General features: G+C 32.0%; 1 protein-coding gene across 4 annotated transcripts in view; it reads left to right on the top strand.

The window, feature by feature from the left end:
* Positions 1–22,693, top strand: part of LOC116776024 (zinc finger protein castor homolog 1-like) — a 50,405-nt gene that overhangs the window by 7,638 nt on the left and 20,074 nt on the right. For all 4 annotated transcript variants that reach the window (XM_061524288.1, XM_061524287.1, XM_061524289.1 and 1 more), the window contains exon 2: positions 22,410–22,493. The gene's annotated coding sequence lies outside the window, so the exon portion shown is untranslated. The remainder of the gene's footprint in view (positions 1–22,409; positions 22,494–22,693) is intronic.

Genomic DNA, 22,693 nt, shown 5'->3' on the forward strand with positions numbered 1-22,693 from the left:
CCTATCGGAATTCATATTTTTCTGTGTTTTGTTTGGTATTGTTTTATTGTCGGGTCCGTCCTAAACGCTCCGTTTCACGTTCCGAACGAGTATTAATTATTTTCTTATTTTTTGATGAATGCGACCGACGAATTTTAAGACGTATTTTAATGGTGATTAAGGAACCGGCGATTATAATTCGACTTTTGTTGGCTCGGACACGATTTTCATTAAAATTCTGCATCGGAATAGATTTATATCATTATATTTTAATATTCGACGTATATCGTATAACGAGACCCATATTGCCGTGAAATTTATATATCGTTGTGATATCGTTGCGCAACGTCCTCCTAACGAGGATTACTCGTTACTCATCAATCTCAAATAGACACCCGACTCCATTGTTCCCGTGACATTTTAACGTATGTATAAATAACGTCTAATAGATTAACACCCGTCTTTTATCTTTATATAATATATGTTTTAAACATTCATAATCCACTTCGAACTTGCGATATCTTCTCTGTAATTTATTCCAAATTTAAATTGTAGTCGTATTTCGAATTCGTAATAGAACGCATTCCTAATTGTTTGTGTCGCCCGGCATTTTGGCATACGCTCTAGCGCTATTGGCTGTTACGTTTTCGTATTTCGAACGCCGCTTTGTATACGAATTTAGAAAAGCGTTGCGTTGCTTTCTTTCTGTCGTTGCACGTCATTGTGTGCAAATGTAATTGTTGCCGCGTCTGGTTATTGCTGTTGTGCTGCGTTTACACGAGTGCTGTTACTAGCTCCACTTACATAACACAGCGTACATTGTATTCAGATTAGTTCGACTATTAAAACTTAAGTATAAAATTTTACAGTTTATAAAAAAAAAACATGATAAACGTCCATTAGATTAACAATGCTTCTAATATTCATAAATTTAAAAGGCACGCCGTGATGCGTGGCGAATCGTATTACCGGATAGAAATACTGATACAAACTCGCCTGTCATGTTTACTTAACGATAGTTTAATACTATATGTATTTTTAATGGAAGCCGGCCAGTGAATCGATTATAAATCGTACAAATAAATATTTGGTTTCCAGTAACTGGAAAGTTTACTGGAATCGTGTGAAGCGTCATAAATCTGAGAGAGATTGTTTGAACGCATCGCTGCCTTCATAAAGATTATGTTCGATTCCCGATGACGTACGCTTCGCCAATTCAGGAACAGTTTAATAAATTTTAAATTTAATTCCATCCCAATAGAATTATTTCAATTTTTGTTTAGAAATTTAATATTATTTTACAAGAACATATTTTGTTGTATCTGTATTTAGTCATGCCAATGTTATTAATGCCAAGGTAAAGTTTTTGAATCGCTAAAATTATATCAAATAAATTTAGTATAGGTATGTCATTACATAGATAGGACCTCTGACAAAGATCCGAGAAAAAATCTAATATACCTACATTAATGTATAAAATAAAAGTTACATAGTATTAATTTTCGAGTTCGTTAGGGGAACTGTCATATTGCATCTTTAGAATAAGCGCGAAAACAGATAATTTTATTGTAACGATGCCAAACCATACGTCAGATTTGCCTAATAACACATCACTGCTTCGAGCAATAAAAAGCAATGGCTGAAAATAAATACAATAAAAAAATAAACTAAGTTCGAATTAAGAACACAATAAAATAGTCTATACTGAATTCGATTTACAAATACGTTGCACAGTAATATGTATTCACCGATGATATATAATAAGAAATGGTGCCGTAATCTGTCCTTAAAATTAGATCAATTATAAAAAGCAATTGTTTTAATCACAAATGACATAATGGCTATTAAGAATACCCGACCAACATCCAAGATGTCGGCGTACGACAAATGTGTATCAAATATATCCGTCACATAACAAAACTATTATTTATCACATGAAACTGTCATTGACGGATAATTGGAATTGAAAATTGCTATGAACGTTCTTATTTCAAATTTTTAAATGATAAATCCGAGTATGAGCAACTCATTAATATAGTGTGCAACAATGTTTTATGTTAAATGATTAAAGTACGGTCTCCTTGGTTGTGTGTTCGATAGTGATTCAATCACAATAATGTCTAGCATTAAATCTATCTAACAGGAGCGTTGGCTAGAAATAGGGCGCGTTTGCAATTATTTTAGCTCTGTCTTTCTGAAAATTGGCAGCCGAGTGAGATCTTTTACGAACGGTATTCGGTTGGGAAACTGTTGTGCAGCTGACCAGTCACAGCTGACCTCCGATTCGACCCCATCCTCGTATATCGTATTAAGCACCGCGACGCTTGGATATTCCTAATTAAACTGGTGACACTTATAAATAAATTGATACGTGAATAATAGTTCGATCGGAGTTATTCTGCGCTTTTGTTTTTTAACGTCAGAGATAGATTTATAGCGTTTATAATTACATGATATTGAGGCACAGTTGTGTAGGTTTTGGCGCCAAAAGATTATCCCGTTTGAAACGACGTCATGTAACTTTAATGACATGACATTCGCGCCATTTTGTAAAAATTAAGCCCGTTTACAAAATAAAAAGTGAATCCTCCATAATAACTCTGATATAATTTAATACCATACAGATAATAGAAAAAAACGAACCAACGCCGTCGCGGACTGAAAATTTACATTTGTAATAAGAACCATTAATGTCTACAATAAACTGCAATGACATGCTCTAGAGTGGGACGGAGCTAGCGCAGGGAAAAGAGACGGATAGATTTTAGAGAGTACGATGGATACAATAGTGTCTTTGAATAAACTAACGATATCTTTGTAAATTAAAGCCATATAAAAATGAGCTTTAAAATTAAACTGATAGAACTTATATTTATATAATGAAATAAATGAGATAAGATATTCATGTAAAGTTGTTATCGGCGCGTGCACTGCGATATGGCGAGGGATGTATGGGGTAAGAACGGGACGGAGATGTTTCGCGCCATTCAATTGTAATGCATAGATATTGTTCTTTTTTTAAAATATGCGTCCGCGAAAAATGCGCGCCGATTTATAGTTTGAATTTCCTTGTAGTTATGCCTACGTACTCGCATATGCAAATTGTTTTATTTATTCATCCGCCCATCATGTACTTTTATAAAATTGTTTGGTAACCTTTCTATATGAGCCTTTATTAAATGAGTCTTACTCTATTACTGACCGGAAAAAAAATATAATATCACCCAATACATTTGAGCCTTTATTACTATAGAAAATATTTCATACAAATAAAATATAAGTGAGCCTTTATTTCTGTCAAAAAAAAGTATATTCTATACAAATGAAAGTCAGTATTGCCAACATAACAGAGTACTGAGCAGGTGGTAGTCCAGTGCAATATGACATGTTCAGGTTAATTAATAACGGTATTCTAAGTCCCGACGAAATATTATTGTTATTTATGCGTCTGAGTTATATATAACTGATATATTCGTATGTAGAACAAAACGTGTGTCTGTACATCACGTGTTATTTATAGATATTACAAAATTTATGTAATGTCATTGTACCCGTTACTCCTGTGACGATTCTTAATACATTGTTACATAGAAATCTAATTAGGGTTCTCCAAAGCTATAATAAAACCCTTAATTAAGGAGATTCATGTATTTTATATTTTTATTTATACTTTATTATAATATACAAAGTATAAATTATGAATAGTTATAGTTAAGTAGTATTAGTCTGCGTCACCAGACGTCTAGCTATTTAGGAGTCTTGTAGCTTTTGTTATGTGAGATAGCGTTTATTGTATTTATAGTACTGGACTTGCTTTGTATTAATTACTATTTAATTATCTCTGACATTTTAATTTATTGAATGCTATAAAATGCAATGTATCGTTTTTTCTGGGAATTTTATTTGTAAGTTATTAACAATTTGCAAAAGTTATAAAATATTTGATATACATATGTATATAATTAATCACATTTATAAATTAATCACATTTATAATATCAATAATATTTATAAGTAAGTTCTATATTTCAATTCCTTCTCCCATTCTTCATTACACCATATCCTCAATGAACGTATCTCGTGATCATCCCTGAAGGTCGTTGACCTTATTTCCCCGAATTCGAACCATTCTCGCTTAATACTTAATTGTCATTTTTATTATTTATTGAAAACGGTTTAAAGTTACGAATGATAAATGTATATACATTCAATTAAGTGTCATTTTAAATAATATATTTTTAAACATTTAATATAAAATATTTTACGAGCCTTATGTACAATTTATATAAACAATAAATATATAATTAAAAAAAAATCTTCACAATGTAACAGTCACGATCGAAACAACCCATTCAATGTCAACGAACTTTTCAATCAATTTAAAAATATAAAATTGTAAAACGCCCGCATACAGAAATATAAAACTAACCCTTTGTGAAAAAAGACTCCCTCGCCCCTAAAATGTTCCAGAAATATTAAAATAGTCAAAAGAGTTAAAATTAAAATCGAGGGTAGTCACAAAAAACTTAATCCGTAAACTAACACAGCTGAACGCATCACACAATAGTTTCGTATTCAAAGCTGTTTATTGTATGAAAATAAATGGTCATACTACAAAAATTTAATTTAGAATAGTATTAACTATTCTTTAATCATTAATAGTATTAATATAGCATTCAAAGGATATTCCTTATGTAAAATTATTTCATTAGGTAAAAAAAAGTTTCAGACAAATAAAAAATTAATCCTTTTCTAAATTAAAATTCATTATGATTAATTTATATATATTTTTTTATAATAATATTCAAAAAGTTTTCAAATAAATCTTTAGTGTCCAGCTACATTGATAAGTCTTTGTTAGAAGGGAGCATGACGAATGCAATTTAAAAAATTCAAAAGTGGGGTTTCGCTTTACGTTACGATTCCACAAAAATGAACCCGCGACGACTGATTTGACGACTCGAACGGATTGTAAAATGGAATGGACTATGCGAAACGGAACTAGCGACTTATGTTTAATATAACAATATATTTGACACGTGTTGTATAAATAAGACCACTGTGTATGAAATTATAATATTTAGTTTTGTATTAATCTTCTTCTGTAACAAACATCCATAACTATAAAATAAAACATAAAAGAAAAACAAATTAAAGTTAATCTACAGTAATATAATTTAGAGATAAATCCCAAACATTTTTATAATGAAAGAGCACTCAAATCTAAAATTAACATGAGTAAAAACAGAGTTTGAAATGTTCCCATCCACTTGAAAGTGTTTTACTTTTAAGTAATTTCACTTGTGTACATAAACCCCTCTCACACACACACACGTGCGCGCATACACACAACGACACAGCCGCAGATGTTGATTCCATAAAATAATATTTCATGTAAAGCACTAACCGCCGCTGAGGGCGGAAGGATTGAGTTCTATTTTAAAATTTTTATATTTCAACAATTCACGTCGACCAGACTCTTTGTGTCAGAACGATTTATATTTTTTTTTTACATACAAAAAGGTTTTCAATTTGTCGTGTACGGTATTGCTGCGTTATCGGTATATGAATCGCGAGTCGCGACTGCGGACGATGCAGGTAAAAATGCGGATTGATTAATTATACAGTTCGAGAAAATCTCGCATCCTATTTAGCTTTTCAAATAACGTGACCCGTAAAAAAATTCAATCCACTAATAAACACGGAGCACCCCGAGTCCCGACCGGTGAGATGTCCTATACCGTCGAGAGCCGGCCGCGGGATTGACCTTCGGAGTTATTCATGATAATATTTCTCGTGATCGTTCATCAATTAAATCGACCGAGTCGTTATAAAGAGGACAAAAAAGGAATATGTCTCGAGGCGAGTTTAAAAAGCTCCGTTTCGAAGTAAAGAATGTTGTGTACAATCTCGGTTCAGACAAAAAAGTGACAACAGATAAAAAATAAAGCACAACACAACACGGCCGGGGAACAGATTATCAGCGCTAAAAGGGTTGCTCCCGCGCTCTCCTTCTTTTGTTGCTTCCAAATTCAAACTTGGAGTCCGTACAAGGAGCGTTCGAATGCGAATTCTATTTTTGAATATTCTACCGAGAATTTTTAATTAATGCCGCTCGACTGTGCTCGTATTTTTAAAATTCGTATTCTGTTTTAAATCGACTTCGATATTAAATTTTTGCGTTCGATTCCCTTGTTTTTATTTTTTATTTATGTTGTGCGATAATGACGTTTCGCTTTAAGTGCTTTATTTCGATTGCCGATTTTATTCCGATGTTCTTCTTGAAGGTCAGTAGTTTTAGTGATTAATGGCTGTGATATGTGGAGTGCTTTTTAAACGGAAATATTGAATTTAATGATGTTTTCTCAATATATCGGGATTCTGTTTTTAAAAACGTGGGCGGATGTGAGACGCGTCTATTATAGAGTTGTATCGGTTTGTTCTTAACTGTGATATTATTTAAAATTTATTGACATTAATAAGCGTGTGCCGATACTAACATTTCATGAGCGTCGCTCGATTAACTGGCAATTTGGTGTTTATTGCGTCCATCGTAACAATGAACCCTTATAAGTCTTCGGAGTTGGGACACAGATAGGGAAATATGAGTTCAGTTGTATCACCCAAGACTGATACATGAATATTGTAATACGTAAGTGAGTTATACTGTGGCAGCTCGTGCACTTATGAGTAACCAATAAGTCGCATTAAGGGGTCACTTGACGCATCACACGCAGCCAGCATACGCAAGTCGTCGACCCCGATACGCAAATGGGGACTTCTTATTATGACACCTATAATCGACATTATATCGCATACGACATCAATGAACCGTAGAACATGTATAAGAATTATTATTAGTTCTACGTTACTTGGTTCCATAATAGTTACAGACAGTACGCTATATAATCGAACGCTTTTAACATAATGATATATGAAAAAAAATGAACCGTTTTTAAAATAAGAAACAAATTTTAATTACAGAACGGGCTGTCATGAACGCCATTTTCCCATATCAATGGCAATCACTCCGACGTATAATAACATCACTTAATACATATTCCAATTTCAAATATTTGAATCGTCATGCTCGTTCTATTCGCCGTCACTAATAAGGTTGAGTAACATTTTTGAATTTGGAAGCAGAACTTATTGACTGGAAAAATGTACCGAACAATTAAACGTTTTGAGTATACTTAATGATTGTTTTTTTGTTTCCAGGTAAACGTAATCTTGTTTAGAAATTCGCTAAAAGGAGCGCCGGATAGAGGCGTATCGTCACGAACGATTCTTAGAAGTGAGTGATTAAGTTCTAATTGGAATAAAAAGTTATATATCGAAAGTTTCTTTAGCCCGTGTAACTTTATTAGTTCACCCCAAAAGTTTATTTTAAAAAATGGAAAGCTGAGCGCGTTCGGTAATAATTGATGATGGCGATGGACTCACCCCTTCATAATATCACAGAGGGATCACGAATACAAGATAAAAAATTATTTTTACATACAAATACATATATATAGAAACATTTTGGTGGTTTCGTGCGATGTTGCCACTCCGATGTTTTTTATACTTTAATGTTTTGTAATAACTTCAGATAACTAGATCCAATAATGAATATCCTCGGTTTGATAATATTTGGTCTGTAATCTTATAAATGTAATTCGAATACCATAACACCTTAATTAGATACACCATTACAATACAGATACAGCAACACTGTTCAATCGTTGAATAACTATCAGGCCAATATAAACAAAATGTTCTGTCAATAACAGCTATATTCCTATGAAATAATTACCAACTACCCGCAGACCAGTGTACATTACAATCAAGAATCGCCAGCAAATGTATTTGATATTAAAAATTATGTTTTCAGCTATTCAAAGTTGAAACAAAGAGGTTTAATTCGTATGAAGTGACTTGCATTCCTCTCATTGTTCGTTCCTATTCATAGATATTGTTTTTTTTTGTTAATGATCAAAGATAATTTTCGTTATAATTGTGTTCTTAATTCGAAATCCGTTACTAATGATCTTCATATAAATAACAGATTTCGATTTTTTCCGTTTTATTTATAAATATATATTTTTTTATGCCAACAGTTACTTGCGCCCTGAATAATTTATGAACAACTCACTTCCCGAGATTCTCGTTTTTGGGAATAAATTCATTGAAAAACGCCTTTTATACAACATTAACATTATTTATGCGCATCTGAGTTGGGTAAATATGATTTTGGTCATATACTTTTTACTTTATAACGATTTTTTGTTTTTAAATTCCAATTCGAAATTCAATGGTCGAGTTTTCTTAGAAAAAGTGATTTTATGAATGCCATATTTAGTTTTGTCCATCCGAGTCGCGATCCCTAAAGATCCTGCCGTGTGATACTCGCTAACAATGTTATTATTACAACCAACGTATGAACATTAATATACGAAATAATAACAAAAAAATTATTCTCCAAACTGGAATTCCATCATAAACATCAATGTTTACAAACATTTTCTGTTTGTTGAAAATACTTTTAACAATGTTTTATTCCTATTTCGTTTCCATTCTATGTTATTGTATCAATATGTTATTTTTATAAAACGCATTTGTAAGTATACATTTCATATGAATATAATAAGTAGAAGAAAGTCCTGATACTCGCTGACCCACATACCACAATTAATATTCCACGAGCCTACCATAAAACAATGCCCGCCATAACATCGGATTATGCAAAAGATAAAATATATTTTTTTCCGTCGATAATGGACACTTGATACGCCGAAAACGGCATAGAAAGCCGTAATAACATATATGTATTGAATGATTTCATTGGGACGTGATCGGGAATTGAACCTGGGACATGCATACTGATCACCATACCAATTTTCCGAATTACACATTTCCGCGCATTTTCTAAGAACGACCAAGAAGACTACGTTCAAATGATAAATATCATGCAACTGACATTTATTCATACTTAGAACGGAGAAATGTCAATGTCATTGGACAGTTTATATCCATTTATATATAAACTTTTAAAGTCCAAAGCTACATTATGATAATAATTTTAATTAAAAAATTCCAAACAACGAAAAACCTCAGCTGTCAAATAAATGTATAAAATGAAATGTATTCTTTTAGGCCGAAAGGAAAGGACCCGCAATTATACAGTCGGTAATTCTAGTAGCCATATTGCTCCATTGTGAAACTTCAATAACTGCGTAGCCCGCATATTAAAAACCATCGCTCGGACTAAACAGCCAGCGAAAACGGGAAACAATCGACGGGCCATATTTGAAATCGGCGTTTGAATATGGAACTATTTAAAATTTCGAATCCGTTGCGTTATCGCCGCGACGTGCTGGCGTTTCCCGATTGTTCTTTTTTTTAATTTGAAATTGGAACGCCATGACAATATCCGTTTAATAATCCAGTTGGCCAGCAACAGTCTCATAAGAGTTATGGTCATGTTGGAAATAATTTATTCCAAAGATTTTTTTTTTTACTTTGATAACATTTTCATTTAATAATATGTACTGTATGTTATTATGACCCACGTTCTTACCCTCATTCCCTAGTCAATATTCAAACTATGCTCATGACAAAACAACTCTAGATAGTAATAATAATTGTCCACTCAAATATGTACATTGGCAATAGATTCCAAACTTCAAGTTAAGTGAAATAGATGTGAAAATTGAACGCAGCTGCCCTATGGTTGTTAAAGCAAACAAATTGGTAACTTCCTCGAGGATTTTTATTTTTATTGATAAAGCGACGACAACAATTGGTACAGATTTGGTCTTGAATTGAGAGAATCGTGTGTGCTCTATTGTAAAACACATTCATACGCCGGGGCCAGAAGAATGAATTTAAATTATAATTATTATTCCAATGACATTCTACACATTGTCTAAAGAACGTAATTTCCTTTTATATGACTGTAATTATCCTTTAAGCTAGAAGTAAATTGTCCAATAAGTTAGAATATATTTGAAATTTCTCATAACACCCCGTCCTAGAAAATGTGTCGGCATAAAATTTCTGCCGGACCCCGAGTCCACTTACACAACCCTACCAAAAAAAAAATAAAAAAATAAAAATAAAAAACCGAAGGGGACTTTAAAATCGTTATTATAATCTCGGACGCCATTGCTGGGGACGCGCCCTTCAATTTTAAATCTTTTTTCAACAAAAACCCCTTTGATGTTTATGCATTTCGGCAATATCTCCCGCTCGGATGGATACGCGACATTTGGCTATTTCGGGGATTTCAGACGCATATTTTAGATTAAAACTTAATACCACTCGAATACGGCTGGCAATTTATTTTATCAACGATAAATCATTTTCATTTGTTGTGTTAGTGCTTAACGTCTGTTCCTCTGTGCCCAGCGCACGGGGGATTATTCCTTACAAGTGATGTGTAAACCCCGAGCCGCTATACATAAGATACATTAGATGTAAATGTTGCTTACAACAATCGCAACAAACGCTACATCCTATTAATCAACTCATTTAAAAGACAAACAACTCAAAAGACGTGTGGGAAAACGTATCCAATGCATTCCAAATTCGAACGATTCTTAAAGGCGGGCCGGATTTGAAAAGAGAATGAGATTTGAAAATAGAACATGCCATTAGGAACGAATACAATGGTCTCATTGGTCGATTTGAAAAAGGAACAATTTGTTAAACGTCAAATATGAAGTTTTTATTTCCGTTGTAATGAAACGCTTCTCAGTGTGATGTCTAGTACACATCTAGCAAGTTTTTGTTTGTACCGGTGCGGTCGTTTTTCATTTGTTTTGTATTATCCACCTCCGAACTTAATATCGATATTAAAGTAGTCCATGTGACGGCTGGAACGCCAGCGGCGACAGGATTATTACGTTAAAAACGAACATCGAGAAAGGTCCTAATTAATAGTCGTCTCATCGTGCTAAATACTTGAAGCGTTTACGTTTTATAAAGAACACACCAAACGAGAGATGCGGAGATAGTAATATCTCTAATATATTTGGCGTCCGTGCTCATTGTCTGTAACGCATTCAATTTTAATACCAACAAACTTTCTATCGTACCAATCTGTTATCGGCCGATCGCGACACGTCCAATGACACGTACTATCAATATTTCTAATAACATTTAAAACATAGTATTGGTTTCTTCGGCCGCCATATTAATCATTCGAATTTCCTTGCGCCATGTCGTATGGAGTACGTTTATTAAAAATATGACGTATCAAGATCAACATCACATAGAACGAGATACATGTATACAATAGATAATGTGTGCGAGAGGGATGGATGTATACTGACATTACAAACGGTCATCAACCCAAGCGTCCTAACAAGAATTGGAATTTGATTTGTTCCTAATATATATATTTTTTTATGAACCCGCTTGTTTTATTTCAATTCACATGGTTTATTAAAATTTATTCCGTCTGTAACATTGTTGTTGGGCTTCCGTTTGATGTTCTTAATGGTCTCGTTATCAATAAAAGTGGTATAAATGGCTGTAAAGTATCGTTAAGTAATTTTTATATACGATTCATAATAGCCAAATTGAGCTGTTGATAATCTTGATATTTTTTTTTTTTGTATCTAAATAACTTTATTGATTGTTATAATATAGAAGATTTACTTTAAATTTTCACATACTTTTTTTTCTAGTATCGTTGCACATCCTCGTGATTAGCGTCTTTTTGGACGTCAGCGTTTTTGCTCGGCGGTTTATTAGACGATCGTTTTAATTGCAGTAACATTATATTAATTTCTCGAATATATCAAAGCCTTTGATACCGTGACCGGCGGGATGGTATTCAATTCATACGCGATCCTAAATTAAAATGCAAGAGCACACAACTATCCGATACAAAAGATATAAAAATGTAAGCAGGCCATATCAAAGCTGATCATAACTGGTTGCTCTCCGTTTATGGCGTTGTAATCCTATTGTGGCCTGTTCATGTACAAATAACTATAAAATGTGTTCAATCATTAATTTCGTCTGTAATTGAACGGCTCGGGATCCCGATAGCAAAAAGCCGATGTTTCCCCGAAGCCCGCGAGTACTGATGTATACCGATGGGCGCTGTCCGTCTTACCGGCGACGCGAATTTATACGTTCCTAACATTCTTCTGTCAAATTTACCTCGGAGTTCCGAATGGTACGGTCGAGCATGTTCACGAGCGGATTCTTTAAAGAAATCACCGTCTTAGTGGTTTTTTCTACATATTATTATCGTCATTTACTTACACCAGACATCCGCTTCTTGGCATTACTAAAACGAAATCCGAACATTAGTTTCATAAACAAATTGTTGCATAACTATATATACATTGTATAGACGGAGAGATAACGATTGATTTAAAAAACGTATGACGCGGATACATTCATCATTTATCTGTGAATATTATCAGCTTCTACTTTTCTATTAGCTGGACATCTTGGAGGGGGGAGGGGGCGGGTGGAGAGGAGGGGGCAACCCGAATTTCGGTAACAGATTACATTAATAATTACTTCTCAAAATAATACTAAGTCAGATGCACGACTTAGATAAGGTACGGTCGGCAAGCTACGATCACGAGATACAGACGGAAGCTGGAAGCTATTTTGTTTGTGTACGGTACATGATGGAAATACTTTTCGTCCATTAACTTAATGGCCAGGAAAACATTACCTGACGTTTTTCAGTCGGACAATTTATTTTGTATCAACTATCATTTGATTTTTCGATCGTATAAATACAGTTGCGTCACTTAATTAGTACATAGATTTTAAGTATGTATGTTTGTTATAACACAGCTGATCGTGATCTCTGAACGAGCGGTGTCACGTTTTGAAAGTCTCAAGGCAAATTAGAGTTATTGCCAAAAACTGGTATTTTTTAATCATAGGTGAAATGTTATTTTATTACCTTGATGAAAAAAAATTGTAACAAACATTTATTTTAATACGAACGTTCATTTCTGAGAACCGTATTAAATGTACCACGGAGCTAAGTGTATATATTTTTGTTGCGTTATCTCTAGTCTAGATATTGTTAAATTCAGTGCACAAATAACTAAATAAACGACTCAGTTTACTTAGAAAGCAATGTTGTTTGACAAGCATAAAATGAGCCTTAAAATCCTCAACACTGTATAACTTAAAGAGCTCAATCCATCTATTCAAATAAACTTAATTAGATCTTTTCTAAATTCATACTAAGACAAGTAATGATTTTACATTAAAATATTTCTTCAAATAATGAAAGCATAGAAGAGACTTATCTTTAGTGTTGCTTAGGCGTTAGTACGTAATAATAAACAAACATCCATAAGCAAAAATAACTAAGAAAGCTCATAAGATTTTTCTCAACCTACTTCCAATTAACACTATAAACATTGTTATTTTAATAGTTTATAATTTTTTTTGGAAAGTCGGTAACAAGTTATATAAGTGAATAAAATTTTCATTTAAATTACTGCAGACGTTAAAGTGTGCCCGCGGCGGTGACTGTACACGTAGCAGCGACGTGTTGGCTTACTACCTATTAGAAATTTGATTTTGATGGAGAAAAAATATAATTGATCAATACAATTTTAGGTCAATTGATGTGTTTTGCGTCCAAAACCGTTAAATCGTCAGATACACTAATACATGCTTTGTTAATAAATACTTTGAATGTTAGTAACCAAACTAAATTTTCAAAAATTTTCGTCAAAATTTTTCGCAGATATTATTAACTTTTGCAACACGATCACGGTTCAAATAGCGTGCTGTAAAAGAACCGAAACGTCGCTATTATGTTAGTTGTAAAATAATAAAAAACGCTAAGTATCCGAAAGTTTTAGTTTAATTGAAAGCTGTGCATGAAAATCTTAGATGTCATTATATTTTACAATCAATCAATAATCGAGACATTTTAAGTTCGGAATTTAATCTCGTTTATATCCATAAAACACGTGAACTATGAGACATTTTTTTATATAGATAGTAACGTCACTGTAATTATTTACCTCTGACTTGGTTTACCTTAACTCAATTTGCCTATCATTTCGTTCACCTTTGATTAAGTAATCTAACGGGTGACCTTAACTAAGGTAAAGAATAAAGGTAAACCATTGAATAAATTCATCTGTAATAAGAATTCAAACAATTTTTTTTTTTCAAATCAATACTCATTGAATATTTCTTAATTAATTTTAAATTATATATAATTTCTATTCCTTTATTTTCTATTACTGTCCATCAGTTATTAGTATATCAAATATTAAACCTTAACCCTACTAAAATAAGGTTTTTTATTTAAATAATAATAAAAACCTAATGATTTTTCATATAAGTATCGTATACAGTGTATTTCTTTAACCACAACACAAACATCCCAAGTTTGTTTGCACCTCCAAATCCGAACGTCAATACTCAGAAAATGAGAAAATGTAAATTTCTCCACCGGCCGTCAAACACTCGACAGCAGTACTTCATATTTAAAACAACATAACATTTTGATGTCATTATTTACTTAATATAAACTATATAAGTACGTGTTAATGCGTAACAAGAAGTGGGACGAGTAACACATTAATTAAGAATACTATATATTGTGATATAATCAGAGGAATTTTGGAGGACTGTTCGTGTGATTGATTGTAGTGGAATGACAAACTCATATTGAAATGCAGCGGCAGCGTTACAGATTAGATATTAAGATAAAATCATTAATTATATGTACGTATAAAAAAAAATTGAGGGTAGACGTATTTTTATCCGACTGTTTGTTAGTCCTAGATAAATTCAAGTAAAATGCAAGTTTGTATGTATGTTACACAATAATTTAGAATACGTATTCGAAACTGATTCGGAAATTTTTATATTCAGCAATAACTATAATTGGTTAAATACATTAAAAAAATATATGCATATTTTTTATTTTCGATTAAATCATAGTAATTTATAACAAACGAATTTAAATTATATCATACAGTATTAGTAACCCGATACTATTCCTACATGCTTGAACAAACCGACTCGGACCACATGTTGGTAGGGTTGCCACTGATATTAAATAAAAAATAATAAAAAATACACTCGTAGAACAATCAATAACTTATAAACTAAGAGTGAGTACTAGCTATTAATAACAAAAGGGAAAGTAGTTTTGTATGGATGTTAATTATAACTGTAAAAGAATTCTGTTATCTATATTTTTTATCTTAATTTTGAAACAGATGCCAGCCCTGGTATTCACATGTGTAGTAATTAAAGTATGGAAATAGTTATATGCGTTTTGAAGTGTTTTCTTCATAAAACTCGAGTGTCTGGGAACGATGGGTCATTGATCTCCAATTTTTTTCTCATTTCTCGATCGAATATGAAACATTATAAATATACGTTTAAAGTATGACAGCTTTGATATATACGAATGATTGGAGCATTTCTAATTATACTGTAATAGCAACTTTTTATACAATTTATTTTTTGTATGGCCACCCAAATATAATCTATATCAATTTTTTCGAGGCAAAAGATTAATCATTTAAAAAATATTATCATTAATAAAATTCATTTATATTAAATCGTACTCAATTAATTAGATCTGAGACATTTTAAAAATGAATTATATATTATACAAATATTTTTATTTTTGACATAACAAATTTATTACAACCGGATAAGCAATTTCAATGTTGCAAAAATGACATTAATATAGTTAAAGAGAGCGTTTATTTCTAATTTCTATAAATTACTTAACATGTTATTCTCAAAAACCGAACTAAAACCGGTCATACCTACATACTAAATAAATATACAATTTTTCCTCGCAACAAATGTACAAGATCATATAATGAAATAAAAAATGTAGGACAGAACTCAACAAGCTCACGACCAGCCCACGGTAATTGAAAATAATAATTGAATTTGAATTAAGAATACGAAATCGGAATAGAATGCGTTCCATATTTGAAATTCGCGGGCGTACCTACGATGTTCTTTTTTAAACTTTGAATTTGGAATCGTGTGTGCTCTATTGTGTGGCAAAATGAAATTCTCTCTGTGTTCCTTATTTAAACTCAGCGACCGTTTAACGTTGAACCGCAATCGCCTTAAACTATACTAGTTAAACGGGCCTGGTCATGGAGCACGACAAATATATTTGAATTTGTTTGATGTTGCTAAAAAAATTAATGGAGATCGATTGAGATAAAAATGTATGAAAGATATTGCGTAAATCAATTTACGTAAATCTTTGGTTACTTAATAACGACCTATAAAGAATGAATAAAACGAGACTAGAGCAAAATACTCAATTAATAAGTTTCAAAGCTTTGCCTCGATGTTAATTAAACTGTCGCTGTTAGAATGTATATCTAAGAATGTGTGTGTGTGTGTGTGTATGTCTGTGTGTGCGTGCGTGTGCGTGTGTGCAATCGGTCGAACGTGACACGTGTTACAATAACAATTCACTAACACCGGAAATTTATGAATTTAAATGAGAAAAGTGTTAGGAATTTAATGGCAGAGTTCGAAGTAAACCGCGCCATGTCTTCCTGGTGCTCTATTACATAAATATTGAATAGTTTCATTGTTTATGACATTACGCACAGACAGTTTAGAATAAAGATTTCATTTATAATATCCTCTACGCCATATTGAATATACAGTAATATAAAAGCCACTACATATTATTATATTAAAAATGATGATAATGGTTGCACAACGCATACCTAATTAGGTTCTGTGTGACAGTTACAAGGCGTGGCCTTATAATATAAGTACGGTGACAAACGTACGTACGACGGTAATTCTCCTTTGTATGCTAATAGAGAATTATCTAGCCTCTCGAAATTGTAATCTTAAAACTTGCTTGGAATTTCTTCATCCGTTGTTAGGGAATTGTTCTGATGCTTTGACATGTTTCGACAGTTATTAGACCTCTTTGGTATAAGATTAGAACGAACTTATTTATACATATAACATATAAAGTTCTGAGAGATGACAGTTACATTTACTGGCTGAATAGAATTAAACATTGTTTTTATCTGTGATTTTTTTTTATATTTCAAAATTCATTCTAGAATTTCTATGACGTGGAAGATGTTAAATCTTTAATCTGTTCTATGTAAAACTGAGATGTGTCAAAGTATGGCAATAAGTATGACATTTCGTGAGGTCAGTCTTAACTCTACCGGATGTGTTTGTTTGTGTTACTTGCATTACATAATGTACTTTCAAAACGTTATACATAAACAAGATTAGGCTTAGTTCACAGATGTGCTAGGCGATATTACTATAAGAACGCGTATAAAATGATAATTATAACATATATGTATACTTGTTAATCATTCATGGAAAAATTCCTGAACTGAATTCACAACTATGACAAAGTTGTTTATATGACGGAATATAAAAATTACTATATTAGTTAATATTATCGCATTTGTGTACAAAGACATCGGATGAATCTAGTATTTTAATTATGTAAATTGGTGTATAGGATAATAATTTTCTCATCTACTACTATTTTAATATTTAAGTTTTGTTTAACATACCGCCTCCTTGTTTCATCCCAATTAAGATACAACCTTATTCTAAGTTATATATAAACAAAAAGTTTCATGGATATCCATCGAGTGCTATAACAACAATGTTAATACACAATAGAATAAAATTAATAATCAAATTATAAATTGTTCATTAATATTTATAAACAGTTTAGTCTGAAGGATGTCACATGCATCCGTTTCTTAATAGTGACACAATTACGTTATTACGTGTTGCATGCTTTATTATTCCGTATATGCACCGGCCTTCGCTAGGAAATGGCGATGGGTGACGGAAAATTACGTTTTAGTATTATACTACCTAAACTCCGACTTCGTATCAATTTAATTGTCTCTTATCGGGGCACTTACTATATATATTAAATATGTGATAATTCTTAACTTCGAATGATATTTTCGAATTAAAAAAATCGAAAAAACGATTTATAATTACCATATATAATAAATAAACTTAAAGATAAATTCGATAGAATATTAAAATTAACCATAAAAATATTTATAATCTGTTAAAAACAATAAATCTATACATTTATAACATAAATAGAATACCGCCATTAGAAGAAATGACAAATGTAAAACTATCAAAATAATATCGTATTAGGAAACACCATCGAGACCGAATAAAATATATTATCTGTTAATTTAATAATGTATTACATTAATTTGTTCTATAATAAAATAAACATCTATCTACCCACGTTCCGTCGTAATTGATGAGTATCAGACAAAAATTTTAATGGTTCCGTATGATTTAATATAATAAATAATTAGCTATCGAATATGTATTGCGGATGGCTTGTGATAAATCATACCAAAAACTATTTTTCATACTAAATTTAAACTAGAACTACCCACGTGCTGTTAATATTGATCTTTTTATTACAAGCGTTTACTTTAGATAGCTTCAAAAAGTACTCGAATACATTTGAATTTAAAAGTATAAAAAACATTGTTATTAAATAAAATATTACTTGAGTAAATATTCAATAATTGTCTAATATTATCACCTCTTAAAATACTAACTACTGAAGAGTTCCATTTATGTAACTCTGGCAGTTTGTTAAATGCCATTTTCAAATTTAGAAACAAAATTTAAAAATGGAACGTCCCAAAACGTCGCTCGGCCCGCAAGTAATCATTAAAGGTCGTAAAGTCAACTATAAAAATATATTCGACATTTAAAACGACAACAGCTCTATTTTTTTTTTGTTTTAAAGGGTTTGATAAAGTAAGCTTTATCGTATTTAACTAAAACTACCCTTATAACATGTCGTAGCGTCTACGAGATCCGTAGAACTACTACACGGAAACAAAATATATCAGATGCGAATATGCCAATTTTATTTTATTCTTTTGAAAAAATATATTAGTATATAAATAAAATGTAATATTATATCGTAACATGAATAATAAATACGTTATTTAAAATACGTGCAAAGACCGTTACAACATTGAATACTTAAATCAAAAGTCTAAACAATTACAATACATTTGAATCATGAGTCACGAGTTACGTAATTTGGTACAGAAGTGATTAAAACTGTATTCAACAATTATATGTGAGCTCCTATACAGATTACATACCGTCACTAAGAGGCTGACTGTCCGTACAAAATACCGGAGCTAATCTATTAAATGCTGTCAACTAAGAACGGACCTCTTTTATTAAATAAAAAAACAACTCGTGCTTGTTCAGTTACGCTAGGCCAATTATAAAAGCGATCCTACGTGTGCTATGAACTGTCCTTACAAAAAACTCAAAACCTACTGGCTGGTAAAAAAAATCATTTAAAAAGTCAACGATCTAATTCAAAAATGGCGTTCGAATTATGATTTAAAACGTGTTCCGGAGAAACTCGACGTTTCTAAAAACGAGCATCTAGCGACCGCTATTATACATACGGGTAATGAGCTCTACTTACGGACGAATCGGACTTTTTCCGAAATAAAAATTAAACAATCACTGAAGTTATTTTTTTTTATCAATACGTTTTATAAACAGAAGCAGTTATACCGCACGTGGGTAAACATTTTGTCAATTTTAACAATTTAACGTCCAAAAAAATACATAAACTTCAGAGCGTAGATCAATATTATAAATTTAATTTATGTATCATAAAATAATCAAAATCTAAAACGCCTTACATTAGATACCAGATGCAAGCAATAAAAAGCTCGTTATCGAGCTTTCTTCAAACATATAAATGGCCACTCCGCTCGTATGTTCAACGAAGATAGTGTACTTCATAATAATATAATGTTTCAAATATTTCAAGGCTAACCGTTCTCAGCTGTCAATCATAATACTCTATCGGTCCCACTCTAACACATACCTTCATATATGTCCATCTCGCTTGGTCGCGCTCGATCGGCCGCCTCGCCTTTATTTGAAAATTTGATTTTAAATGTGGAATGAATAAGCATTATCTTAAGGAATCCATTCTTTTATTTGAATTTTTAATTCCTTTTTTTCCGGCTGACTACTTTTATTTTTAATTATATTCGGTCAGGATTTCGTTTTTTAAGATTTATTAAGCGATGTAAATGTAATCGGCCAGTTCTTTGTTTTTTTTTTTTAAATTGATTTGGACTCTGATGTCTGTGAGAGTTAGTTGATTATTAGTTGGTGAGTTAACTGCCCCGTCATAGTTGGGTGTTAGTCGTTATTCCAGTTCGAGTTATTAATGTAATCAGCTGAGCACTTAATTTTATAACTGATATTAATTTATGAGAACACGGTAAAGAGGTGTTATAAATACATTCATTCTCTTATCCTATAACTTCAAACTCAACATCAAAGGCCCATAACAATAACCTCGTTATTTCTTAGTGAAATGTCAAATTTAATATTAACTGCAGTTTCAGCGCTAACAGCATATGTTTATGAAATGTAACACTTGAAATATTTGTGTGTTAATGCATCAGGTATTCCGTTGGCTGGAATTTGTCGAGTTTGTTTTTGTAAGTCAATATTCTAGACTGCTGTTCAAGCGTCTGCCGTCACTCTTATCTCGATTTTTCTATATTACGTCCACATATCAAAGCGTTGTCTTCAAGCTCGGTTCTGTGAATGCAAAATAATTAATTGGACCTCCAGCAATCACAAAAACCTACGCACAAATCTCCGAATCGACACTAATATGTAACTCGACACCCGAGATATAAACAACGCAGCACTCATTGTTATTAAGAGGTCCTTAAGTTTCTTCTCAGAAGCTCTCAGTATCAAAACAAAATTCGACATGACACTTATAAACACACGAAACGAACAATTATAAACCCTATAACTGCATCATAAAGATTATTTTTATTATAATGATAACATACGGACGTTTGTCGTAATAAAGATTTGTATTTAAGTGGAAACTCTAGAAATTTGAACGGATGCGTCTACAGATTGATCGATGATGGACCTTCATAACACAACATAAGGTTCATATTACTTCACATACATGTATATTTCCCTATGAGACTGAAAATAAAGTAAATTTAGCGTCGACCGCGCGATCATTTTATTATAATAAAGACATTTGGAGCGTCCCCGGCGTATCCTCAACACCATGTTAGTAGACATGTCACACCGTAAATGTTAAACACGCCTTTTTCGCGCCAACCTTGGTCCAAACAATATCCAATAATAACAATAAAACAGTCACAATTACATGCGCGAGCGCATTATTAATATTGATCATCCAACATGGCGGACAATATGGCCGAAGGACGCCGGAAGTCGCTTAATAGCTAACATTTTCGTAAGAATTCCAATTACTTATTACATTTATTTTATTAAACGTGATTATATAAAAAGTGAAATCTTGAACAAGAAAACAAACTTAAAAATGTGAAGGCCGTCATAAAATATAATTACAATTATTGACCTCTGAACTTACTTTAAGAGAGACAATACGTAACATAGAGAATGAATTAAGAGGCAGTTAAATGAGTTTTTGATTACATTATTAACGATATTTCATTTATATAAAATAAAATCGTTACAATAACGAACCTAACTTTCTAAAATCCATTGTTTAAATTAGATCATGTTGACATTTGACGATGTATCGAGACGGGATTTTATCGATATGTGTCAATCGATTTAATAATTTGGAACCCGTTCTGATAACATTCAGATGTGATGCAATTGTTTGTCAATATATAATATAATATAGCTATATACGAATTACTTATATCACCATCAATTTTTTTTTATTCAATCTTCCATAGAAAATTTTTTTGCAACTACCGCCCACTACGTATTGTTAATATATGATCAGAAAATAATTATTTTAATGTATTTTGAATTTATGAATACAGGTAATGTAATTACGACAAATACTTACACACAAGTAATGTTGAATTAATGAGACTTAAAAAAATTTAATGAAAAACACAAGTGAAGCAACGTTAGATAACTAGTTTTGTTTCTAACGGCGTCCGAAGGCCGCTTTGTAAGTTACAAGTAATTGTACACCAATGCTAAGAATTTCAACACATATTTTTTGTTATACCAATCTCGTTTTCTCGAAAACAGTTCTAATATACTGAATATAATTAATTTGGAAGTTGATCGATGCGTGATACTTGTATGTATTTTTTGTATCATTATTTTTAAATTACAACGAATTACGTCAATTCATATAGAAAACGGAACGGCCATTTTTTTCTATGGCTTTACGTGAATCTAGCGTGTTTGTGTATTTTTTTACAGCATCATATTCTTTGAACGGCTTATAGCTATTTAATCATAACAGCTATCTGGTTATCTAATAACATAGAATTATAGAACTAGAGTAATTATACGCCCACTTATTTTATTTTTATTACATTTTATATAAATTATTAAAAATTCTCTTATGATAAACGGAGTTTTCTGTTCCAGATCTTACACCCTTGGCTGATTTTGAAGACTGATTACATTATAAGGTCAACTAGGATGTAACTGAACGTCATAGATAAAGCCACGGTGAGTTTTGAAGCCGAAAGGTCAAAGTTTGGCGACCCCGATGTAACGTGCAACAAAAATCGATACAGTTTAATTATATCCAAACAACAGAGGGAAAATTTTTAATTGAATTCATAACATTGCACAGTATTCAGCTAATCTCACTGTCAACAAAAGACTATTGTTTCTTCTCGACACATTGTCTCCATTTAAAACGAATC

Source organism: Danaus plexippus, chromosome 24, assembly GCF_018135715.1.
Source record: "Danaus plexippus chromosome 24, MEX_DaPlex, whole genome shotgun sequence".
Classification (NCBI taxonomy): domain Eukaryota; kingdom Metazoa; phylum Arthropoda; class Insecta; order Lepidoptera; family Nymphalidae; genus Danaus; species Danaus plexippus.